The sequence below is a fragment of the Tyto alba genome, unplaced genomic scaffold (genome assembly GCF_018691265.1).
Source record: "Tyto alba isolate M040663 unplaced genomic scaffold, T.alba_DEE_v4.0 Super-Scaffold_41, whole genome shotgun sequence".
Classification (NCBI taxonomy): domain Eukaryota; kingdom Metazoa; phylum Chordata; class Aves; order Strigiformes; family Tytonidae; genus Tyto; species Tyto alba.
This window is the reverse complement of record NW_024881317.1, coordinates 12,784,964-12,811,626: the sequence shown is the minus strand read 5'-3', so window position 1 is coordinate 12,811,626 and position 26,663 is coordinate 12,784,964. Positions and strand designations below refer to the sequence as shown.

The following is a 26,663-nucleotide window of genomic DNA, read 5'->3' as shown; positions in this document are numbered from 1 at the left end:
AAACAGATGCTCTTTGTCTCTCTGGTGATTGGGAGAACCATGTATACCTCGTGGCTGAGTAGCACATTTATCTGCTAGGTATAAGACATAAGACAAAATACTAGAACTCCTCCACTGGTTTCTCAGGAGTCAAAGGTACAAGCACAGGCATATTATCTTATGGAAGGCCTGCATCTGATCTGGCATACATTGATGCACACATCAATATGGCTCAGAAATATTCATCAAAGGAGGTAAAGAACAGATGGATTTTCGGAGACAGACCCTTCTGAAGTACTCATCTTCCGGGCACAATTCCTCTCCTCACACTCCGATCCCATTGCTGTGTCTCTGTCCCAAATCTTTCGTGGGGGCTGGTGCATGCTGCAGTGCTAGGAACTGTTGCTGCAGCTCCTGCTCTGAAGCAACAACTGCTGCTAGCAAAAATTCTCGAGATAGCATAGACTTACAGAGTTAATTCATCACTGCAATCATATTCCCCATGTTAGACTGCAGAAGTGAGAAATTACAACACTGGCAGACATGTTCCCTCCTCAAAAACCTGATTTTATGCTGCTCTTCTGGGTAGTCCTGCCTCTGATGCCTGGGTTGCAAGTTCTGGACTAGCAGATTCACATACTGCCCCAGGAACTGATGGCACTTCCCCAGCCTTGTTCGCCTTCTCTATCTGCTTATTCTGTAACAGTTGTCTTGGGGATGCACATGGGCACCAAGAGCAGTGAGTTCCCTGTTGCACTTACAAGTGAACTGGTTTTGACAGCTATCACCGACAGAAAAAGATGGAAAGATTGCTACAACATAGCTTTAATTTTTTTTCTTTAAACTGGTACAGTTTCTGTATTTACTGATAGAATCACAGTACACAAGAGTCAGCAGCGTCGCTCACTGGGGGCTTGTGCATCTCGGTACCTCTAATACAGCAAAGCTCCCTGACCTGCAAGGTCCTAGCCTCTAGAGCTGGTGCTGGGTTTGGTGAAGACATGCTCCTGTCACTGTGTGGACAGCTTTATACCTTTCTAATTACCAGTAGTAGAATATGTGTGTGGATAGTTACTCAAGAGTTAGGGCACAGTTATTTATATTAACTTGTAATTTCTGCAAGAGGTATTGACTGTATGCATGTAACTTCGGGTCTTTGGCACATAAAGTTTTGCAGATGAAAACAGAAGTAGATTAACAGAGGCATTGGTCCTGTCTTTCACCCTTTAGTACTCTCAGGTGGAAAAAAAACCCCAATAAAACAATAAAGAGAAACCTTGGGGTATATCCAGCCAAACGTCTGTGAGTTCCAGTATGACAGACTTGTGCATGTATATTTAAATAGCACCATGATGAGAGTAGCTTGTCATTTTAAAACTTTTCTTTAAGCAGGGTAAAGAGAGAGCTGGTATGGGGCGATTGTTTTATAGCAATAAATATCTGAGTTACCTGAGTCACGTGTTTCCTGTGTTTTGGGTTACTGAAGACACTGTAATTATACCACTGTATTGGGTGCAGGTGGTGAGGTACTGACAGCTGTGGGCTGTGAGGAGAGGGCAGGGCTGCCCAGGCCGGACACGGCCGGTTCCCTCCGGTTCCCCACCACAGGCCACAGCTGAGCCCATCAGAGAGGCTGGTGGCACCTCTGGGGAAACATATTTAAGAGCCGGCAAAACTCCACACAGGTGGTGAGGTGTGAGGAACAGCCCTGCCTGCACCTGGGTCTGAGAAAAAGCCAAGTGGGGGGGAAGGTGTTTTAGTCTTTGTTTCTTACCATCCTATTTTAGTTAGCAACAAAATAATTTTCTTCAAGTTGAGACTATTCTGCCTGTGACGGTAATTGGTAAGTCATCTTTCTATCTCAAATAATGAGCTTTTCCATCTTATTTTCTCCCCTGCCCTGTTGAGGTGGGGAATGAGAGAGAGGCTGGGTGGGCGGCTGGCAGCTGGACAAGGTCAACCCACCACAACTGTTTTGATGTAGGTCTCTAAAATGTTCTGACTTTGTATCATGTTTCTGCTGACAGTACAAAGAGTGTTTGGGTTTTACGACTTCATCCAAAGCAACACAAGAGGCAAATGAGTACAGTTGGGAAATCCTTATGCTGTTTGAACTGTTTTGGGGTGAGGGATCACAAAAGGAACTGCCTCCTGGCTAGTGTAGCTGCAGTTTGCATAGAGAAATGGGGGTCTGTCATACTGGTTGTAGTCCTTGAGGGAAATTGCTGTGTTTGGATCTAGGTCTGCTCAGTAAGAGATCAAACCACAGCGTGTCTGGGAATGGTACTGTCAGACAAGCATTTAACAACAGAGCTAGCTTTTGTCTGGCATACTTGAAATGGAGTCAGGGACTCCCAGAGATAAAAGGAAAAGCTGTTGCATCTGAAGGGCCACATTTATGTGCAGTAACAACATATCTTCTGTGTGAACTGGTGCTGAGGAAAGCTTGCAAGACACACTAGTGGTTTCCTACAGCACTCTCCCCCTTCTTGGTCCAGCTGAGTTCATTGGTCACTCTTCAGCAAAACAGAAGCTGAGAGGCGACTTTAGTCACAAGGATGAAATTCACCCTTGTGCAGTGCCCAAGTAGAATTTGAGGCATCTCTTCACAGAGCTGAACTTAACCCTGGAGAAATAGCAACTTCACAGATAATGCCAAGCTTCTTTGATTTTTTTCAGACCATACATTTGTTATAGGGAAGCAAAGTAATTAGATACTGAGGGATGAAAACATCAAGCTATGGGTATGGATGTTACATAAAAAAGTAGTTAATAGTGTTGCTATGTACATGAGATATAACTTCCTGATGACTCAAGAACATAATTTCATATTTAATTAATAAATATTTTGAAGAGTATTAAAATGTTTGTCACTTATAGGCTTCTAATAGCTCCCTAGGGATAGGACAGCTAGTTAGATGAGCAGATCTTCCCCAGTTAGGCCCCACTTTTGCATCAGTATTAGAGCTTCGTGTTGCAGATATTACATACACAATTCAATCCATGTAAGGGGGGAATGCCTGGTCTGCATGTGATTCCTGTTGATTTGCATGGAAAAAATGTAAGGATTAGAGAGAAAACTTTTAGAAATACTTAATTTTACCATTCATGCAAGCATCTCAAATTTCTTAATTTATGTGTTCTTGATAAACTTGATTAAAATTTTCAAGGTAGGACTTTGAATCATATAAACTAGCTGATTTATTAGGTACCTTATTTACATGCTTTAGTGAAATGAATGTTAGTGGTCAAAAAATATCCTCACCTACGTTTGAATACGTTACTCTTTTAAAATAACATTCATTTTCGAAAAAGTGGAGTAGTAAGAAACATGGTGTTAGAAGTTAGTATATGTTAGAATACCTTTTATTTCAGTAATGCTAGCCTTTTCCTGTTCCCCTATTTAAAATGGTGGAATTAGATTACTAATGTTCCTCAAAGGATACTTAAACTAATCAGGAAATATCTGAAAGAGCTTCTGTCCTCCCAAAAGGACCTGATAGGGTTGTCCCATCTGCCATGTGTTTTTTGCAATAGCAAAAAAGCTTCTAGGTCTGCTTAACGAGAAAGGATAATGGAATCATATATATTAATGGTCAAACCCTGAGTAGGAGCTGATGCCCCCTAAAACAAATTCTGAATATGTCCTTTGGGAAACATTTCCTGCACAGATGTTTTTTTCTAAACGTATGAGGAAAATGTACCAGGCAATACCACTTCCAACATTAAGGGGCTTGCATGCACTTGTCAGGTAGCAAAAGCCAAACCCTGAGACCTATAGCATCCACAGCCTACAGCTTGTAGCAGTTTCATTAAAGGCAGAAGGTTTCATTCCAGCTAGATAACCAGATCTAATCTCCTTGTATATTATAAATCACTGCGTTCCACGTGGTTACGGCAACATGAGTTTTAATACGTTTCTTTAACCGAAACAAATTGCTAAACCATACCCAATCCAATTTGCTAGTGAATGCACCCCTCTTCCTTACAAACTAATGGTTAACTTAAGAAAAAGGGAGCTGTATTCTTAACTTTAATTTGCCTTGTTTCAGTTTCTAGCAATTAGTTCTTGTTATCTCTTTCTTCATGGTATTAAAGAACCTCTTTGTAAAAAGTATTCTCTTGGTTATGGTCACTTCTCATTCTTCTTCTGTATAAACTTAACAGATACAGCTCTTCGAACATTGGAGGCCTAAGACGTTCTCTCTAGTCCTCAGAACATTTCTCTGGTTCTCTTTTGTGCTTCTTGTTGAGTTAGGGTTTCTCAACAATAGATTCTTCCTTATTAAGAGGAAAAATAATTCTTTAAATACATGTTTTTTTGAAAACAGTCACCTCAGATTCCCACAGTATAAACTTACTAGAATTGATAAATATTTAGTCAACATAAATAATTTTCACCAGGAAATAGGACATCTAAACCAAGTATAGTCATTCTCATAGTGTTTCATGATGTTTTTTCAGTTCTGTTCTTTTAAAAACATATTTAGACAGCAAAAGATCATCAAAATTAAGCACTCAAGAAGTAATAGATGCTGAAACAAAGGTTGCCTTATCCTACTCCTCTTCCTCTCCTTACTTCGTGCATACTGAAACCCTGCTGCTTCTCTTGGCGCTAGCTGTCAGCAATACCCTAGCTGTAGATCTGGCACCCAGTTTTACCTGGGCCCCTTACAGAGTGTCCCCACGAAGGCCTTTCAAGTCATGCTCAGTGTATATATCTTCAGATTTAGTTTGCAGAAACTAATACATCTCTCAAAGATCTTATACAAATAAGATCATTCAGAGGTTTTTCGTGTAGCCAAACTTGAGTATTCTTAGGAACAACAAAAGGTACATTCTTAAACACAAGTCACTTAAGTTCCCCACACTAAAGCTCTTAATTCAGTAATTGTTTGAGAATGTATTTATATTGTGACATATTGAAGCAAAGTGTTTTCAAAAAAAAAAAAAATCAGCTTTGGGCATGAGCCCAGCATAGAAAATTTATGCTACTTTTCCAAATACAAGGAGTAATGAGTCAAAGACCTGGATCACTAGCTGCCCCCCCCCCCAAACTAAGAACCAGCTGCATATTTGCAGATATAGAGCCACAGACAACAAGATAATTTTAACACCTGTGAAGTTTAGTATTTTCCAAGTGAATTGACAACTAAATGAGACTTTTCAGATTTGTGTTTTGGGTGTGGAAACTGAAGTCGTTACAGATTTTGCCATAAAAGTCCTGAAAAAAAATCTCAGAAATTCACAGAATCAGACTTGTAATGAAACTCTAGCTGATACAGTATGGATGATTCAAGCTCTTTACAAACCACTTGGCTTCCCAGAGCTCCTTAGTCATTTATTGTAATTTCATAGGACAGAAAAAGAATATTCTTCACAAGGGAAACAGTTGATGGAGTCCCAGATGAAATACATAATTAGAACACCCATAACATATACAGTCTGCTGCTCTTTCACTGTTTCTCTACTTCCAAATTGCAATTGGTTAGTAAAGTTATTTTCATTTTTTAAATGTGTTTTCTCCATTGCGGCAGTCAATTTGTTATTTCCCCTTTCTTTTAGGTAGGTTTTAGTACACTTTAACTGTGACAGTAGTAGGAGTTATCACAGAACGTTTTAAGGAATTATATCAATCAATTAGTCCTGACACCCAAACAACAAGAGTCACAGAACAGTGACCAGGTTTGTAATGCAGGATCAGAAATCATGAAAAAATTCCAAGTTTTAGACAGGGATGTATTTTTATTAATTCTATCAATAAATTATCCAGTAATTTTCATTACAAATAGGAGTTTTAAATAAAGAATTCCAAAATTATTAAGAAGTAATGTCTGAAAATTGATGAGTAAAATTAAGTATTTTATTAGAGGTTTCAGGAAGTATACTTTTTATTTACTTGTTTAAGATGTACCTAACCAATCAAAAGGCTTTATTTGTCCCCTTACTGAATATAACAAATGAGCATCCTCTTACAGGGGAAGTCAAGGAAAAGCAATTCTTGGCATCTGAAATTGGGAAACAATGGAACTGTGCAGAATGCTTCCATTTTATGAAGCCCTCCCTGCGTATGGGTATTTGACTGCCCCTGTGCAGAAAATCCTGTGATGATAAATATAGTTGTGAGATATGTCTAAAACCACACTGCTGCTCTCCCTTTGTAATTTACAGTAGTTGCCAAGATTTTCTTTTGCAGTTTGTCTTCCAGCCCTTCAATGATGGGCTAAGTGAAACATGGCAACCCCACCCCCTTTTTTTTTTTTTTTTGAGTTTTGTTTCCCAGGCCAGTGTGTGACACTCCATTTTCACTGCCTTGCAAATGTCGCATACATCTGGTTTTTTGTGTAGCAGATCTCAAGATTTACCTAAGTAAATAGCTTTCAGCATTCTTGAGGCAACAACAATGTACAAACATGTTGGAAACTGATGAACTAAAAATTATATTTGACTGCCCTGTTGTAAATAAAGATTTAAAGGACTGAAAATATTATTATTTTGGTGTAACATCTTCATACTGAGATTATTAGGATGACAGGTTGATGTGGTATATTTAAGTTTAGATCTCTTATTTTTAGTATGAGCTTCTCCTGAAGAAGTTTGAATTAAGAATAAAATAAAGCAGAGATGTGTTTTCTGTACTGAATTTACTTAGCAGGCGGTTCAAAGGTTTACTTGAATATGTATAAGATGAAGGCTTTTGCTTAGAGCAAAACATAAGCATCAGCAGAGTTTTAGAAAATCTCTCTATATTTTCCCCTCCATTATTTTCTTCAGTTCTTACCCTCTTCTGTACACTTGCCACTAAACTGTGTTTTATTTCATTAAGAAAGGTGGCTTGGGATTCTAGGTTGAGTTTCCCAGCCTGGTTGCAAATACATATAGTGAAAGTCTAATAAAAATGCGTTTCAGGGTTCTCGGTTCTGGGCAGGTCCTGGTAGTTTATCCTGATGATTACTCTGTGATTGCCTGGTGTCATTTGAGAGGTCTGACCCACCTGCCACAAATGTGCTACAGCAATACAGGTTATGTGGTGGCCTTGGACTTGGCATGTAATGTGCCAGGATATGACCAGGTGTATACAGGTAGTTTGACTGGTGTTGCAGCTTGAGATTTTCTGTATACCCCTCTGCTTCTCTGTTTGGGGCAGAAAGAGGAGGATCAACCAATTCTATTGTTAGTGCTTTCTGTGTCCTCAACTGAACTGCAGTGCCCTCATCCATCTGCAAAAACAGTGGAGAGCCAAGCTATCCCGTGGGAAGGAAACTCTTCTGACAGATCTTGGACTCCTCCAATGTGGGTTTTTTTTCATAAAAGGATTACTCAAGGCACTAGATTCTTACTCAAAACCTGTTGTGATTGTATTTGGTGATGTATGTATGTCTTTCATATTTGCACATGGAGAAAAAGAACCTTAAAGCCATACGTGTAAAGATACAATATAGCTACCATTAAAACTTTCTTATTGGGGGAAATATCTGCTGCTACCTGATCATGGCATTTGTCTGTTTTTCCTCATGCCTTTCTAGCATCTGTCTGTTCTTTAGAAGGTTAATTTAAGAGATGATGCCTTTAATGGTGCTCAGAAGGCACCTGTCACATAAGGCACACTACTAGGTGTAACACATAATGATGATAATCAACCCCAGAACTTGAAATCATGTGATAGTAACTGCAAAGTCTGTATGTCCCCAGTTCCTCTAAAACCTGTCAGTTATCTTTAATCTTTAAGTGGAAGACCTGAACTTTAAAAAGAGCTTCATGTGAAAGCTCCAGAATGGAAATTAATTCCTGGTTATTAAAATTAATTGGTGTCTAATATCCAAATTATTTAAAGGATATGAAAAAAAAATCTGAAAAAAACTTGTTTACAAGTCCATTTTAACAAGACTCTTTTACATAGACTCGTGGTCCTTTATCAGTGCCCTATATACTAAAACACGTGCAAGTGTGACCCATATTATGATTTTGATGGTAATTATTTTCAGTTACTTTTTAATTATACATAGCCTTTTACTTAAGCACTTTGTAAAAATAAAGATCTTTGAACGAACTGGAAAGGTATCAGAAGGAATAAATATAGTGTTCTGCAAGTTCAGCCTTTAACCTAATGTGCAAACTATTGGATTAAAAGCAGTAGGTATCACAGGTCAACTGCACTCACTAATCACTACCTCAGAAAGAGATTGACTTTGTTTCTAGCTGGCTGGAGTAACAATAGTAAATCACTTCATAGACTTTATATTTATTCAGTTCACAGATTGATCACTACTGTTTCACCTTTCCTCTGAAATACAGTGATGCTCTTCGCTTTGTCCAGGAAATAGAAATTGCTCCTGGAATCTCCTAACTATTTGTTTTAAATGAATGAGCAATACAGCTTATGCCCACTGGTTTCTGAAATGAAACACTGTCATAGCATGGTGGTTGCAATGAATATTTATATTGAAAATTGAGGGGGGGGTGGAATTTTTGGTTGGTGTTTTTTTTTAGACAGCCTCTGACAGATGACTGTGCTGCTTTATGCATTACAGTTTCTGTACTTTGTTATCTGTGAAGACTGCCATAATATAACTTTGCAGGTAGAACTGCAAACAGGCATCTTGTGAAATATGAGTCTTCTGGGATACTGATTGCATTACCATGCTAAACAAAATTGCCGTTAACAAAAATGTTTGGCCAAATCTTCCTAGAAAAGGGTAAAATTCATTTTCAAAGGGAATCTTCTGAAATGGAGGAAGTACCTAAATATGCCTTTGAAATAACTAAGTATACAAATGGGAGGTGAAAATTGTTTGCTGACATAATGTTTTGCTTTCAAGCTATAGAGTTTTAATTTTATTAAGAATGAAAATGATGCCCAAAATAGTTATTGACACCAATATGTCTCTGTGCCAAAAAGAAAAGTCCTTCTGTCTAGAGCCAGGTTTGGAAAGATAGATTTGGAGGAAAAAATTGGGCCTACAACAAAGGATTGCCATGCTGGGGCTGTGGGACAGACAGCTTCTGCAGGAGGGACATAGAGATGCAGGCATATTCTTGTTGGAGCAAACACCCTTCTCCATTGACTTCATTGGTCCAGGCTCATGTCTTACAAAAGGAAGACTGCCTCAGACATAAGCTACAGACAGTGAGGTCTGTAACACCAAGTTGTAGTTGTAAGTACATCCTTTTGTAGCCAATCACTAGATAAAAATAAATTTAAATGGTTTGCTTTGATTGTGGGTGTTTCTTCTCTAGCTCTTAGCCTAATAACTTCTGAGTTATAATTTGAATGTGATTATTATCATCTAGTTATTTGATCTGACTGTCTTGTAAAGAGGAAGAAATGGCTTTAATTCAGAAGTATTCCAGTTCACAAAATGGGATTTGGAGAGTGCTGAATCCTTCCCTGCATAAATATTTTTGATCCTGTTTGAGAGTAACATACTGCTATTAAGCAATTAAATTAAAGATTTATGATAATCTTTTGTAAATCAGTGGCAAGAAAAATGAAACTACAACAAACACACTGTTAATTTAAGACAGAGTTTCCAAAACTGTATCACACATACAGTTGCATTTAAAGGAGTATGTTCTAGACATGCAGTTAAATTGGTTGTGGTGCAGCTAATGAAATACAAGGATTGGTTTTCACATACATCGTCCTGAGCATTCAGAGTTTAATATATTATTGTGCTTAACAAGACCTTGAAATACAGAGTTGGGAGTTTGCTATTGCCTGTTAGTCTCAAACATAGGAAAGCATAATATTGCTATAAAATGCTAAGGATATTTTGATACAGAGATGATAATAGAAAAGCTGTTCAATTAGCTATTATTTTAAATGATAAATCATAGCATATCACTCTTCCAAAATAAGCAAGTAATAGCCATTCATAAAAGTGTCATGTGTCATTATTATTGCGTTTTTCATTCTTTTTGAAATCAGCATACCCTTAATGATTAATTCTCTAAACTTCTTTTTTTGAGCATGAAAAGGCCTACCCCTTCAAAGTTAGGGTCACTGATTTTGATGTCACAAAACATCTATTCAGGAGTTTTTCTTTGTAAAGGGGTTTCTCTGCCTTGATATTTTAGTGTGCTTCCAGGATCCTGACTGGTTGGTCTATGAGTCGCATTAATGTATTTGGTAGTCAGAAGGTCTGAAGTTTGCATCCTGTTGGAACAAAGGCTAGGCAGAAATGACAGCTAAATAAGCTGCGTTACTCTTGAAAGGACTAATTCTTGGAGAACTGGGGACAATTATGTTGTGAAAGAGACTGCTAATACCTGAATGGAAAAAAATACAGCTTCAAATAGGTTCAGCTATACCTGCCCTGGGGTATTATTAATGCTGACAGTGACAGCATAGCAGAGAACTTGGACATTTTACCACATGCATCTGTAGTAGGTGAACCAAATGCTAAAATCATTTTATGTGGCAATGAATAAACATCTATTTACTTATATGTCTCTTTATATAGAGAGATAGATATGCTTATATTTAAATGGGTTTTAAGAATAATGTGGGACACAAGTGCATAGGAAGTTTACAGGTGTGTTATAATGAATATTTAGACTGTGGTTCCTACAGTTACTTGGGGATCGTGAATAACTCCAGCCTAATAAAAGCATGCTCAAGGAAAGAAAAACATCCTTGGAGGACAGAGGCAGACCTGCGCATTCCTCTTCTGTGGTCCTAGGGTCTTCCCCAGCTGTAGCAGGGTGTAGGGGTGTTGAGGCAGAGAAGAGATGCTGTGTGAAATCCTGAACCTCACTGATACTATGACTTTACAGGGGAGTCCAGATGTTATTGTTTAAAGTCTGTCTCTGAAAACCACCCCTTTTTCCATAGAGAGATGATAACCATAGCTTATAAAAAGGTTTGTCTAAAGGGAAATGGGGGACTTACTACTCTCTGGGTGGGAAGAAAAAGTAATCTATAAAATGTTGCCATGGTAGTGGTTTTCTATCTCTCTTCCAGGCCTTCAGAATATTCCAGTTTAGTAATAGCTATTATCTGCTCCTACTTCTTCATTTCTTCAACTAATGTGCATTGAAAATGTTCACTTATCCACCTGGGCTCAATGGAGCTTTATATACCATATGTATTCCTGTTAAAGGCTGAACCTATATGACTTCAGATTTTCAATTAACCTTGCTTCCAAGTATTGCACAGCATTAAGAGCAGTTTAGTGTTAAACTGAACTCACATCTCCTTATACCTCCTCTCCTCCCCCCATAAAACTTTGAAGTGCAGTTTTTCTATGCTGTATGAAACTGTTGTGGTTTGAGCCTGATCAGCAGCCAACCACCACGCAGCCACTCTCTCTCCCTTCTCTTCTGGCAATAAGAAGGGACAGAGAGCCAGGCTTGGGGTTCGAGATAGGACTGGGATGGGGAAAAAAAATGACCCTTTATGGTCACGAGCAAAAGGCAGACTCGTTGGGGGAAGAAAAAAAAGAACACACATTTATTACAGATACTAACAACACATAACAGAGTAGGACAGTGAGAAGCATTGCCACATCTTGAGAACACCTTCCCCCCACCCCTCCCTTCTACCCGGGCTCAGCTCTGCTTCTGATATCTCTACCTCCTCCCCCAGTGGCGCAAGGGCAGGGAATGGGGGGTGCAGTCAGTGCTGCCGTTTATTCCATCTTCAGTGGGGGGAGCTTCTGGAACTTGTTCCCCCTGCTCCATCGTGGTCCCCCTCTCACAGGAGACAGTCCTCCACAAACTTTCTCCGACGTGAGTTCCTCCCATGGGCCGCAGCATTCCCCACACTGCTCCATCGTGGGTCACTAACTTTCTCCAACTGGATTCTCTCCCACGGCTGCAGCCCTTCCCGAGCTGCTCTGGTGTGGGACACCCCCGCATGCTGCAATCCTCCCAGCGCTGAATTACAGCAGTGGGGCTACTTTTCCCACGAGACCCCGGCCTTCTTTGGGCACAGCACCTTGATCAATTGGGCGGAAGCCACAGGCCATAAATCAATGTCTGCTCCACTGTAGATCTTCATGGGTGGCAGGGGGGGCCGCCCTGCCATCTCACCACAGGATACAGGGGGGTCTCTGCTCTGGCACACCTCCCCCCTCCTTTCTTCCTCCGTTCCTCTGCTGACCTTGGTGTTCATGCAGCTGCAGCAACTCCTCCTCACAAGTCCCACTGCACGTCACCACGTCCCTTCTTAAATACGTTATCGCAGAGGCGCAGCCGATTGGCTCAGTTTCCAAACAGAAGTGGAGCTGACTTGGAGCTGGGGAAGCTTCGAGAAGCTTCTCACAGGGTGCCGCCCCTACAGCCCCCTCCCCTGCCACCAAAAAAACACCACCACTCACTCAACCCAGGACAGAAACCTTGTGATATCTGAGTTACATAACCAGTTCAATATTGGATTTACATTATTTCTAGTCAATAACACCAGTGGTAATATTCCAGTGTTTTACTCCACTGTTAGATGAACTAGCAGATGTTGCTACACTGAGCTGCATTCCTTCTTAGTAAAGCATGCACATAAATTTTTATTCAAGTTAGATAGGTAGATGTAGCTTTTTAATGTATATGTAAACTTCTAAAGAAATAAAAATTATTCTTATTTTGGAAAATTCTGTTAAATTCAATGCATTTACATGGAAATAAGTGAAGAGTAGTTTCATGAAGGAGAGTAAAAATGGTGAGAAATCCCATTCTAAAATGTTATATTTGGTGCTACTGGATTTCTTCTGTTGAGTCACATAAATACTTTACACAGACTAATATAATGGATGTGTAAATTAATGAGTATTTTATGGTAATCCATTCAGACAAGTTGACTGCAATAAGATGTAAAATTAAGGATTGGCTTCATAGTAAATTTTAGGACATTATCAGTTCAACCATTTGTTACTCTATCTCATCTCTAAATTTTTGCAAGTGCTTGTCAATGGTTGGTAAAGATTAATGTTTCTCTTGCTAAGGCCTTTCTCTTTGTTGTGCTTGATACCATCTGTGACATACTGTTTAGCAAGCTGAAGTCATGGGTGCCATCACAGACCCTTGTAAATTACAGTATGAATTTTATCTTTAGGGAATCATCAATTCTGTCCTCTCAGCTAATTGTTCTCCTCTGAATGCACATTTGGATGTCACTTGGGAATATCTTTCTCAAAGCTTTTTAAATTAGAATTTTGACCTTTTTTTTTTTTTTTTTTTTTTTTTTTGCATTCTCACTCCTTTAATCTCAACTCTTGCCTTTGCCAAAACTGTAAAATTTCATCTGAATCATTAATAAAAAAATACCTTCATCCAAAAAAATCCATTCTCACTGTCTTACAATAGTTTAGTTTCACTAAGCTTTCTGGACCATAAGTGCTCATATTATCCCCAAGCTCTCCTTCCTTCCCAGGACTATAAATTTCCCTTATATAAATCGTAACATTACTTTCTCAGACATTGTATCAGCCATTTGTCTGCCAATACTTTGAGGGGCTTGCTGCTGCCTATGTTCAAAACTGTATGTGCTGAAATCCTTCTGCATTACCAGAAATGTGATGGTATTGCTAGCATGCATCTGTCTATCCCTAGAATGGAATTGACCACAAAGAAAATGGAAATTTGAACCCAAATTATCAAATGTTCATATCCTCCCACTGAAACACGTCCCATGATTATGAAATACTTCATATGCTCTTCCTCAAAGTACAAATCATAGGATTTTTCTGAGATAAAAAGCGTAGTGGGACAAATATTGTCTGTATCTTTTAGCCAGTTCAGGTGTCATGTCTGAACATAAACCAGGTATTCAGAGACCTTTTATGTATCTGCAATCATTTTTGAAGTGCTGCAGCCCCATGGTAAATTAAACTCATCCAAGTGTCTAGTTCTAGTCATCTGTGACAGACACCATGAGAGCTTTAAATAAAGACCCACTTATGACTTGGTTTAGCAAGGGTGGAAAATGCCCAGCAACTTCTTTATTATCTCTTCTCCTATGTTATCCTTGCACAAAAGCAAGCAGTGTTCCTGAATTGATTGAGTTCAGCATCTGCTTTCTCTCTGAATCTCTTAAAGCCATCAAGACTGCCATTCTTATAGATACTTTCTCTACTTGTTGCTTTTTGCAACAAGGCATTTCTAGCAGAAATCCTGTGACCAAGCTGACTTCCTCCATGGCAGAGTCATTCTTTTTTCCCTTCTCAATTCTGTCAGAGGCCCAGCTGCTGTAACTGAAATCTTCACCCACCGTCCTAATCTCCTCTTCACCACCTTTGACTCATTCCTCAAAGCCACTTCTCCCACCATAATTTCTTTCTCTAAGAAGGATAATGACAGTTTCTTTCCAGTGAAAACTGATAAACGTATCATCTTCATAACTCCTCCTTTCACTCATTTCTCTGTTTCTGAAACAGTCCTTTAGCCTGTCACAAGTTATAAAGTTTTCCAACTGCTATCCTTCTCTGCTTGTCCACTTTATGCAGTGGCTCCAACTTAGCCCTTTTTTCCTCCAATCTGTCACTTTCTTCTTCCCCCTTTCTCACACAATTTGAGCTTTCCTTGGTCTTTCACTTCGTCAAAGCATCCCAGCGTTTACCCCACCTGCCCTTCTAATAATGTCTCGTCCCTGAATGCATTGAGCACACTACAGTTACTGTCATCTAACTCCCACTCTTTGTAGTCTAACAGGAACTGCTTAAACCAGTCTAACAACTCTCTCCTCCACTCCAATCAGAGAATCGGTACTTCACCTTTGACCATGTGAACCTATCAGGTGTTTCAATATGTATTTAACTTTAATAATCTTACTGTAATCCTTTCCTCTTTTGGCTTCCATGACACTCTCCTTTTCTCTGTGTGTTCTTTGTGGAATCTGCCTTATCAAGTCTCCAGTTGCAGGAATTTATGGGAAAATCAGATTTTTACTTCCTTCCTAGTTAATCCACGAAGTCTCTCACATGAAAGCACGAACTCAGCTACCATGTAAATGGAGCCTGGTTAGGAACTATGTGGGCCTCTGTACTTCAAGCCTGCCTCTTCTTACCCAAACTAAAATCGAAGTCTATTTCTGTGTAAATATTGAAGTGGTATGTCAAACCAACATAGCTAAAACACTGGTCCTTACTCTTTCTGCAGAATCCCTCTCCATTAGTCTTTCTCATGATGTCTATTAACAACCTGTTGCCTCATCCATCACCCAAATTCACTACCTGAGCATTGTTTTCAATTGAGATTTCTCTTTGTCACCTCAAATCCTGCCGGCGTGTAAAGTCTCACATGTGATCTTTTCTGGCCATTCATATTGGTTCTGGGATTTCTTGCACTGTAAATTTGTTTTCTCAAATCTCAACAAACATAATCTTACCAACTCAAGTAATGCTGTTAGAAAACTTGTTTTCCTAGGTTTTTTCTCCAGTCATATTGCTTTCTGACCATAACACTCAGGTGACACAGGACTCTCCTTTTTCTCTTTTCAGCAATTTATTTGTTCTTTCTCTACTCTGTGTCCTCTCCTAGTATGAAAACAGCAGCTTCAACCTCAGATTGAGTCACATATCCATTTGGTCCTCAACTCTTATTTTTGAGCCAGCACCTTTGTGCTTGCTCCTGTCAATACTGTTCAGACACTTCTGGAACACTGATTCTTCAAATCTCTCCTCAAAATGTGCTTTTGCCAGGCTGCCTACAAACAATACTGCTTGTCATAATAGCTATTACCTTATTTTTTTTTCCTTGTCCTTCATACTGACCTATTGCCTTTTGTCCTCAATCCACTGTATAAATTTTTAGAATTTTTTTCCACTGTTTATTTAGATAAGGCTAATACTGTGAAGCCCTGGCCCATGAGTGGAACTCAGAGGTGCTGTGGCAGAGTAAACAGCACTGAAGGGAACAGTAAAGGCCAGGAGGAGTTGAAGTCATGGCTATATCCCTGCAGAATGGGCCTGGCACACTATTCTAACAGTTAATATTTTTGGCAAAAACACAGATATGGAAACTATGTCCACAGCCAGATGTGCGCACAGAGAGCTGCCAAAACAGACTAGTATACACTGTAAGCTGTGCTGTTTCCCCAGTATCGTATGCAGAGATATTAGTCCTTACCTTGGAAAAAGTGAAACACTGAATAAACTCTGGGATCTGCAGCTATGGTTCTGGGGTGATTTAAAGTATTGCGAACTGATGCTTAACCAGTTAAGTCATTCCCTCCAGCACCCTTTTGTTGCAATCTCCCTACGAAGATATTAAAAATACAGAAACCTTGGCCAGGTTGTAGTTGATCTAATTTACAAAACATTTTCTGGGTATTAAAAGCTAGAGCAATGCACTAGTAGTTTTTAAATTGTGTTAAATATACTGTAAACTCCCAGAAAGAACCTTTCATTGAAGATTATTGTATGAAGATTTGAAGATTAAAGTGTCTAGATTAAAGATTAATGTGAAGTGTACTGGGAAATTGTTTGATGTATAAGGAGCTATACAGTATATTAATCGTGCACTTTTCAAAACTGCCTGAGGGAATTAGACACCCAGTTCTCTTGCATGTCTTTGAAAATCTCACTCTAAGGTATTTGTTGTTATATAGTGAAAATGGTAATATTTTCATTGGGAGCTTGAGTAAAAGAGGAAAGGAGAGATGTGGAGACCCTCTCTATTCATATAGTGCTTGATGTTAGCTCCTTACAGTTTTTTCCTGGTTTGAACTTGCTCTGTTATTGTATAGAGGCAACTTGGATTTGAGTGCTACGAGTTCATAATACTGGTCTGATCCAAGAACACTGCTCCACTTGCCTTTATTTCTTGTCATCAATTCCATTTCTTTGCTTTCACTTCAGGATAGTTTTCACTTTCTCCTAAACAGAAGTAGTTGGAATAATTTTTAAAATAACCATGTAAACCTTAATGAAATAAATTTGTATTTACGGTATAATATGTATTAAGTAAATAGCAAAAATAATTATATGTTATACATATATTTCATTAAATAATCATTTCGCTGGAGTTTTTCTCAGTCATTTTTTTTGTATAGAAATTTCAATACTTCAATGAAAGAAGTGTTCCACATATGGTAGAAATTAGAAGTTTGCTTGTCCCTGAAGTGCTGCAACACAAATAAGCTGTTAAATGCCAACTCTGAATGTTATTTTTCAGATGTTAAGAGAGATAATCCTGTACTAAAAGTATTAGGAGTCAAATTTATTTGAACTTCAAAACCGCTTTCATCTGAAATGAAAATTAACTGTGTATGAGTGTATGCGTCATTAATTTGGGGTTGGCCAATTGTGTGCATTTCTGTTTGTTTTTTCCAAGAGGCATCTTTCTAATGCAGTTTATTAAAACTAATAATGCAATACACTGTTACTTTTCCTGGTAAAATCTGTTGCATTGCTTTTATGAAAGGACAGTTTCTCTATAGAAAGTACCCTGTGGGAATCAATATTCAGGTTCACAGTCACTTGAAAAGTCAACGTGCTGGTGTGTTGCATTCAGATATATTTTAGTGGTCTTATCATTAAACCTGCAGTAGGCATTTATAAAGTAAGGCTTCCATGGGTACTGGGAAAGTGTGATTAAAAATAATCATCTGTCTGATTAATATTTTCCTCTGACTTTTGGCAGGATCACTCATCTGAATTCGTGCCAGACTCTACTGGAACACTGATGCCAGCAATTTAAGGATCTTCACATTCAGTCTCAGTGGTAAGGTCTAAAGATGCCATAGTAGACCACATTAGAATATTACTGTTTTCTGTTTTGTTACACTGAAACGGAATTTGTGTGAAAAAATAAGTATTTCCCATTGACCAATGCAAGCATAGAGAGATATAAGAACATATATTGATCTCCAAGAGATTGACCTCAGGACATAAGTTCTGAGCATTTCTCATCAGACTACAATCAGAAAGGCCGTTTTTATTGTCCTCTCTACTAATGTAAGTGCTCTCAGAAGGTTTGACACTGTACATTTTGAAGAATGTAACCATTTACAAAAGGATCCTGAGCAGGCTCCAAAGAGAAAGATAAATGCACAAAAAGGAAATTCAAATGTTTCTCTTGCTGAAAACTGAGCAATAAGTTGTAAAATTGCAAATTATTTTCCCCTCTAATGCTATCTCTATTTTAACTAATCTGATTGCTTAAACCTTGAGTCAGATGCTCAAATACTGCTGTGGAGACTTTGTGAAGGGATGTAATCTATCTGCATCTTGAAGTTCAATTTCTGCTGCAAAGATAAACTCTCAGCTTTGTTAAAAGAGAAAAAGAAGTAACAGCTGAGTCCTGCCATACTTTTGCATCAATTTGTACTACATTTTCTAAAAACCTTTATATGGGTACTGTGGAGTAGTTCTTTAACAGGAAATGATGCTGGTGTGTAAGTGTTCAGCTTCTTGGGGAAGAAAGGTCTAATTTTTAGATTATAATATTGCCTGTGGTGATATTTTGGTCAAAATTATTCTCACTGTTACGGCACATACCATATGAAGTATTTTGGGACCTAGGGAAGGAAAAGGCCAAGGGAGGCATACCACTGTGTGCTATGCTCCTCCGCTTAGCATCAACTAACAGCTACTGTTAGAGGCAGGATATGGACAGCCCTTTGACCTTACCCTGTCCAGTCATGCTCCTGCTCATTTTAGATCACTGCGATACAGATGTCAAGTACCACCACTTGCAAGCCCTGCCAATTCCAGGCTATTGAAGTGTATATTTTTTTGAACTGGATTACACTGCTAAACCTAGAACTCTTCTGACATGGAATCAAAACCTGTATTCAGGATTCCTCTAGCAATTTATTGTCATTAACCAAATAGTTCAATGAAATCTCTGCTTCAGTTTAAAGATGTATTCAACAATAGCATTCCTGTCCAATCATGCTTTTTTCATATAAAAATGATCATAATAATGTGTTATCATGAACCCTCAAGACAGATTACATTTCATTTTTGCTGGGTAACTTTTATAATGATGGAATGTGTTCCTCATAAAGGACAGTATCACCCTCAGAGCATACAGTACTAGTAATGCTCTTTTTAGAAATAAAAGAACACAACATTCATATCGTGTTTCTTGATCGCATAACCAATGTGCAGAACAACAAATTATCAAGGCAGTTTTGTAAGGAAATAATGTGATCTTAACAACACTATTCTAAAGTTTTCAAATTGTTTGACACTACTAAATTCTGTATGTGCTGTAAGTTGGAGAACTGAAGTCAATGCTGTTCTGAGACAGAATTCATGGAAGCTAGAAGTGACTGGTACTGAACTACTGTATCTTTTTCCCCTGGAAAGAGAGGATGCTAGTGACCTAGTAAAGGAAAGCAAGATAGCTCATTTGTTGTGTCTTAACTAAGGCAAATGAAAATCCACTAGAAATCATTCAAGTCCCAGCCCTGTGACAAAACTCCTGTTCACTTCAGCAGGAACAGCCTGGGTAGTGAACATTTAATCACTAAGTAATGTAAGTGGTTTTAGATAAAGTTCTTTAGGATCTAGGTGAAAAAACAACCAACTATAAATACACAGAGGGAAAAAGAGACAGAAAGTTCCATATTCATGTTACTGGTAAATACATAGCATATGCCTCAGAAGGATTAATGACCTTCAGGGCATACAGATGACCCGATCACTTGTTCCACTGTTACAGAGACAAAAAATAGTTAAATATTCTGTACAATTAAAGAAGTATGTGTATATACACGTGTGTTAAAATGAGGACAGAAGTATTCCTTCTTACTGCATTTCTTTATTTGACCATCCCTTCACACTTCATTTCAGCCTTTATATGGTTTTTGTGTTCATACTTTTATTATATTTTCTTGAGGCAAGAAAGGTTTTCAATGAGAAGTTGATGAATGTCCATATTAAATTGGATCCCCTTTTTTAATTAAGTTCATCTAAATTTAATTTTGCAATTTTACTTCGGTAAACTCATCTGACTCCAGATGTTGAATGTGCTTTTCCTATTCCTGCTCTCACATAATTGTACCTGTAAAAGATTTATGACTTGGAGAGGCATTTCTGAAGACTTCGGAGTGTTTTCAGCATATGTTTCATGGATGGCTAGTAACATGACCAATTAGCATCCAAAAATACTGTTCTGCACCTAGGCTTTCTTTTAATAGGATGTTACTTTTATTAGCTTGAATTCTAAGCAAGTAATCAGTTTAAAAGAAGGATTATCAAAGAATTTCAAATGATAGAGGGATATTGTGTTCTACAGAAAACTTTAAAGTGAAAGAGAAGTCTTCAGAAGCTACAGGATGCCATAAGAAAATATACAACTAGGAACTACTTTGATTAAAGAAAATCCCAAACAATTTGTGGGGGTTTGGGCCCCTTCCTTTCATTAAACCTGTGGTGGTGAATTGTTTGGTGCTGTCAGCATGTTACTTGAACTTTGTAAACATGGGAAATATATACTGAAGTGATTATTGCTCTTAAATGCCTTTACTAATTTTGCTAATATGAGCAATGACTTTTCAGATTAACTATCACCACATACTTTTCATATTCTGTCATGACTTCTGGATCAGTGTGAATGGCTCTTATTTTAAGAATTGCCCGGAATTTGTGCCTTAAATTTGGACATTTCTAATATTATTGTATGTGACACATATGAGGCATTGTATCATGAAGGCTCTGGATCTCATCAAAGAAACAGATACCCCAGTTAAACTTTCAGATAATATTGAAACCAGAATAGTCCAATTGTAAACAAAAAGATGGTTGTATTCTTTTTTCTTTCTTTAAAACAAAATCACTTTCCTTGAGATTTTTTTGGTGATATAAGCAGTTTTAATATATTAATCTGAAATATTTATCCATGCAGTAAATAAATTCAGTTTTGAGCATTTGAGTCAATACAAGGCTCATAGGATGCAAATTGCTTTAGGCGTGATTGGCAATCTGTCACTCCAAGTTTGTTTGGCGGTTTCTTCAGAACAAGTAGAAATACCAGCTCCAAGCATCAGTAGTGCTAATATGAATCAACTTCTCTGTTTTCTTCTTTTATATTCCTACAAGCCTCCACAGTACAACTTGGCACTTACTAAAGAATGCAAAGAGGTGGTGGTGTTCCTGTATGCATATGTTAGGAAAGGGAAGGAGTAAGTTATCCAGTAAGTCCTGTTTGCCTGAGAGATGTCAGTGTCACGGCAGGCTGTAGAGTGGTGTCTTTAGTGACTTTCTGTAGGCAGTGGAGGAAATCAGTTGGGGGAGCCTCCTCAATCAGAGCAAGACTGAAAGCCTTGGAAATTTGGCTCTTGTTTTGTGCTCAGATTGTATCTTTCTCATGAAAGATGATCTTCTAGTAAAAGTCCCGCTTCTGTGAGACTTAGACTTGGGCATCTTTCTCATAACACATTTTACTACCTTTATTCTAGTTCATCTGCTTCCTTAAAGGACTGTTCTCCATTCATCAATAGAGAGTGCGATTTTGCATCATTTTCATTTCCCCTAGAATTTTTAGTGATGCTGGGTTAAAGTAGCTGCAAGACATAATGCAAAGCAAGTATACACTTAGGAAAGTTTTAGCAAAGAGACTCGAGCAGCTCATTTAATTTCTAGCAAAAGAAAGAAACATAACAATCCTCCATTGGGTGAAATGCTTCTGAGCTTTAAAGGCTTCATGTGGGAGTCTGGATAGGACCCAAAGAAGGAACTACTTTGAAATTACAAAAATGACACAGTTTATGTTATTGTTAAATTGTCAAGATTTGCTATATTTTCTGAGATGGTAACCATACAGGGTGTTTTCAACGACACTAACTAGAGAAGGGTATGTTAAACCTCCAAAGTCTTAAGAATGCCTAATGACTGCCTGCCAATACAGCTGAATCCTGCTGGGTAATGGGGGAATGCCTACCATGTAAATATAAAGGGGGTTATTTAGGAGACCCAGTGAGCTGTGAATTATTGCCTAGGTTGTCACAAAAAAAAAAAAAAAAAAAAAAGGGAAAATGAGTTGTGTAGAGGATAGAACGTGTACTGACTTCTGAATGGCTTTGTGAGACTTTTTGAGATAGAGGGGGAAACTTACACTCTGCAAAGAGAGATATCTGTTTTGTCAGATTGCAGATGCACCAGCCACCTAGATTACTGTGGAAAAAAAAAACATTAAAAAACCAAAACCACATTATTTTTATGCCTCACAAATGCATGAATCAGAAGAAAATCATATTTGTCCAATAACTGAATTTAAGATCTGTATTGATCTGGCTTCCACTGAAGTGGGAATGTTTCCACTGGTTTTAATGGGACTTTCATTGGACCCTTGGGGAATTAAAGAGTTAAGAGCTGGATTGACAGTAGAGGTAGCAGGGAATACCCTCCAAGCCCGGTTGTATTGTGTATCATTAGCACAAAGCAATTGGAATTATAAATTCAGAAAAACTTTAAAAATATTTGTCACTTAATGTTCTGGAGATCATAATCTGAATGCCAAATGAATAGTCTGAAAATCTATACTTTGTATTTCTATAAGGTTACATATATTCAAACAAATCTTTAAAAATGGAAAGAATTTCACCTAAATTATGAAGTTCATCTTTCTGTTCCCCTCAGGCAGTTCATCACAGATTGAAGTAGAAATGGTAGGGTAGTAGGATCTAAACAGCATGTTGTTTCTATTATATTAAACTTGTACAGTCTCTGAATTTTCTGTTCCATTATATAGTAACAGGAACTTACTCTCATGTTCTTATCTCTTTAAATGGAGTACGTGAATTTTTAAGTATGGTGACAGAAAGAACATAGGAAATGAAAGTAACATATCAGCTGTGTTAATTTTTTACAGCTGGTTCCTTTAAGCAGATCTGGATGAAAATATCATCTTGTTCTTCAAAATTGTAAATAGCTTTTCAAATTAAACCTTTTTTTAAAAAAAATCCTGGTTTCAGCAGAATAAATACATTTTTATACAAAGACTGAATAAAAGGGGAAGACTAAGACCACAGGACTTCGAAAACCACAGAAAAGAGTATTTTTCAAGGCACTGGCCTTATCTTTCAATAAAAAAAAGTTGGAGATTTTATTGCTGAAAATGAACAGCTGAAATTAACAGGAAAAGTAAATGTTTTTTCATCTACATTTTGAGGTGGAGTAGAATTCTTCAGATCTCAGTAATTGCTGGTAAGGACTTTCTCTGCTGAGCTGAGTGATTCTAAATTAAATGATTTGTTTTTCAATATGAATAAGATTTTCTTATCAGTCAGCGTACATGTAATCAACTTAAATGCAGTTTTAGAAAGAGATGAACCATGTCAGTGTAATTCCCAAGATGAGAAATGAATACCTGATGAACTTCATTCTTCTAAGACAAAAAATAATGCATTATTTTAGGTTTGGGTTTTGGTTTTGATTTTGTTTTGGTTTTTTGGTTTTTTTTGGTTTTTTTTTTTTGCTGGTGATTCTGTTAACTAGCAGTTATGGGGTGGGTTCTTGTTAGACAGAGAATATTCTCCATATAATATATACAGATACTTACTCTTCTTGTACCATAATTCCATTAGTACTGAAATACCGCCAAGTATGTTAAAGGTTTTACCCATAGAACTCTTTAAGAACACTGAAAATAAACTAAAGATGACAAATTAAGCTAGCCAAGAAGGAAGACTGTGTTTTGAACAAAAACAATGGTAGTCAGATGTGAAGTATGGACACATAGTTTGAACCATTGCCTTATTTTTGTTAGGTTTCACCTGACAAAGGTGAATGTGAGAAGACAGTCTGAAAGTAAACCCAGGCCCCACAGAGGAGGGAGATATTTATGATAGTAAGACAAAGTGAGGTAGTACAGAGGATTTGGTGTTAAGATGTGTTGAATTTCCTTCAAATAGAGTGACATGACAGCACAGAGTTGATGAGAGATCTTGGAAGGGACTGCAGGCAGTTGTTTGGGTGCCTCCCATGCAATGTGGGTTAGTCCTTAACTGTAATATTAAGAGAAATATAAAAAATGGTGTTTAGGAAAGACTATAATATAAGGGCAGGTTAAGTAAGAAACTTTACATGACACAATGGTGCTTCATGACTGTATGCTACATGTGCAGGAGGGACCTCTTAAAAAATTATTCCCCTGTTTACCAAGGTCTGAGCTAATGGCCTACGTATCTCTGTGTTACGGAGTGATGGGACATTACTCTATCCCATAAGAATGGAATAATTCTTCATTCATGATAATTAATAATACAGAGTACAATAAACTCATTAACTGATTTCTTATTTTGTTTTTTTTTACTAAATATTTTTAGTTAAAGTGCAAACAATAAATAGTAATTTAAAAAAAAAAAAAAGAAAATCACAAAACCCTACTGGTCCTTCAACTGTATCTGCTATCTGCTAGTGCAGAATTACTAATGAGAACATATTTAGGTATAAATAAATCTTTTATCCTCATCATAACTTCACTGTGTTCCTACAATGAAGTCATCCACACAGAGCTGCTTATGGGTTGAAAGCCTCAATAGCCTCTTTTATTTATGATAAATATTGCATACTAATCTTAACAATGTCATTGTGTGATGTCTCAATAGAAGATTATGACTTCATGTAATGTTGGCTTGATGTCTCTCATGTAATGGAGATAATTTTCCTCACAGAGGAGATGAGAATCACTTATTCACAAACCTTGTAACAAATATTCTATGTACATACTGTGTTAACCCAATATTAAGGTGGCACAATGAAGCTCGAAGCCAGGAAACACAGAGTTAAAGTTCAGTGCTTAATTTTAATTTACCCCTGTTGGGTGCACTGAAATACACTTTAAATTTAGAAATCTCTATTTCCCCAAAAATAGTATTTGAAGTGTGAATTACTGCATTTTCGGGTTTAATTCCACATGTAGGTATATGGAATATTCCTGAAATGTGCATGACTATTAATAACATAATCATAAAAATGATTTTGTGGCATGTAGCTAGTGCAAAGAGAGGATAAAATGTATTTATATTAATGAGCAAAGAGTAAAGCAATCTTCGATCATCTACCAGAGACAAATGGCACATTGGGGAATAGGGGCCCATCTCAAACAGCACTTCTGCACGTGCTTAACCTCAATTATGGCATCAGCAGGACTTCAGTTCAATCTTAAACGCCGGGGAAAAAGGAACTAATGCTTTGGCGTAAAGACTCATATTTATATAATAATGCAAAATATTAAGTAAACTATAGCACAATCATTTGTGATACATGAATGTAGATATCTTGTAACATTAACATAATACAATTGGATGCTTAGATCCTGAACGCCTTCAAAATAATTTATCTGAGTGCTCATGAGAGAAGTTCAGGCTAAGATGAAAGCCATAAATCCACCTAACAGCTAACTAATAATTCACGTAACTGTCTGAAGACATGTTCAGAATACAGGATTTTATGATAACTAAAGGGCAGAATATTCCAGCTTTTGTGAAAATACCAGCTCTTATTAGTGCAAGTTTGCAGCTTAACATGAAAAATAAACAAGAGCTATCCTAAACCAAAACTCAAATAGAAACTTCATCCTTTTTAGTGGAATAGGACACCTCTGTTAGGAAACTGTTTCAGAACCAATGCTATCACCTCAGTTTTTCACATCTGTACAAAAAATAGATGTCACATTATATAGGCCAGTGCAGTTACTGAAAATACATGGATACTTCTTATGGAGAAAATAATGTGTGATACTTGAGAAGGAATTATTTCTCACTTAAACTAAACCCATGTCTATATTTTCATCAGAACATCACCTCTAACTGCAGTGTAATCCTGCCTGATATGTCTGGATACCTGCTAAGTGCTAATATTTTTATCTGTGTTATAAATACGTTATTCAAGAGCTATTATTTCATTTAGTAATTTTAAAAATGGTTATCTAGATTGTCTTTTTTCTGCCACTATAAATTTGGAGATATTCCCCCCCATGTCAGCAGTCAACTTCATATTTACACCGATGTATCTGTGCAGGATTGAGTGTTGGCCCTCTAGTCTATGTTTTCTAAGTTTAACTGCATATTCCTAACTTTATTTGGAGTTTCCTTTTATATTCATCAGAGTATGTACTAATTAGGAATCATTTTAAACTGCAAAATTATGTGGATTGTGTTGGAATGAGAAAGCAGAGGATGTGTACGTGACACCCTTTGAAGGAGGTGATAGGTTCCTGTGTGCACTAAGGATGTTGGTTAGGAATCACCTGGTATTTTTGCCTGTAGTCACTGGGATGAGATGAGCATAGCTTTGAAATATGTGTGAAATGAGGGGAGCAATGAACAGATGTAGTTTCAGCTTGTTGACAAGGCAGGTGTCAACAGGTATCATTTCAGGGTCAGTGTGCAATGCTTTTGGTGCTCAGGTGGCATAGGTGTGTTTTTACCTGTGGAATTTGTTACCTCGGTGACGCTAATTCAAGTAAAAAAGTCTAGACTTTGTCCAATTAACTCCAAAAAGACAGGCCTCTGAGTCTGTGCAGTGCTCACTATAGGATTCATGGAGCCTTAAAAATTTCCATTACAGCTGACTTAATTTTGTGTTACTTTACTTCAGTGGGGACTGTTCACCTGCCTGGAGTCAAGCATGTTGTAAATGTCTGCAGGATCAGAGCATGTGATCGTAGCTCTTTGGGACCCCACACTGTGCTCAGTGCAGCAAAGGTCGGGCATAACAGTGCCTTGAAGTTTTAGCATGATGTAAATAATCAGGAGAAATGTGAGGCTCTAAACTTCAGCCAACTTCTGAATGATCTTA

General features: G+C 37.7%; 1 protein-coding gene across 13 annotated transcripts in view; it reads left to right on the top strand.

Moving 5' to 3' along the window:
• Nucleotides 1-26,663, top strand: part of SEMA6D (semaphorin 6D) — a 406,629-nt gene that overhangs the window by 253,112 nt on the left and 126,854 nt on the right. For all 13 annotated transcript variants that reach the window (XM_032983028.2, XM_032983031.2, XM_032983035.2 and 10 more), the window contains one exon: nucleotides 17,554-17,634. The gene's annotated coding sequence lies outside the window, so the exon portion shown is untranslated. The remainder of the gene's footprint in view (nucleotides 1-17,553; nucleotides 17,635-26,663) is intronic.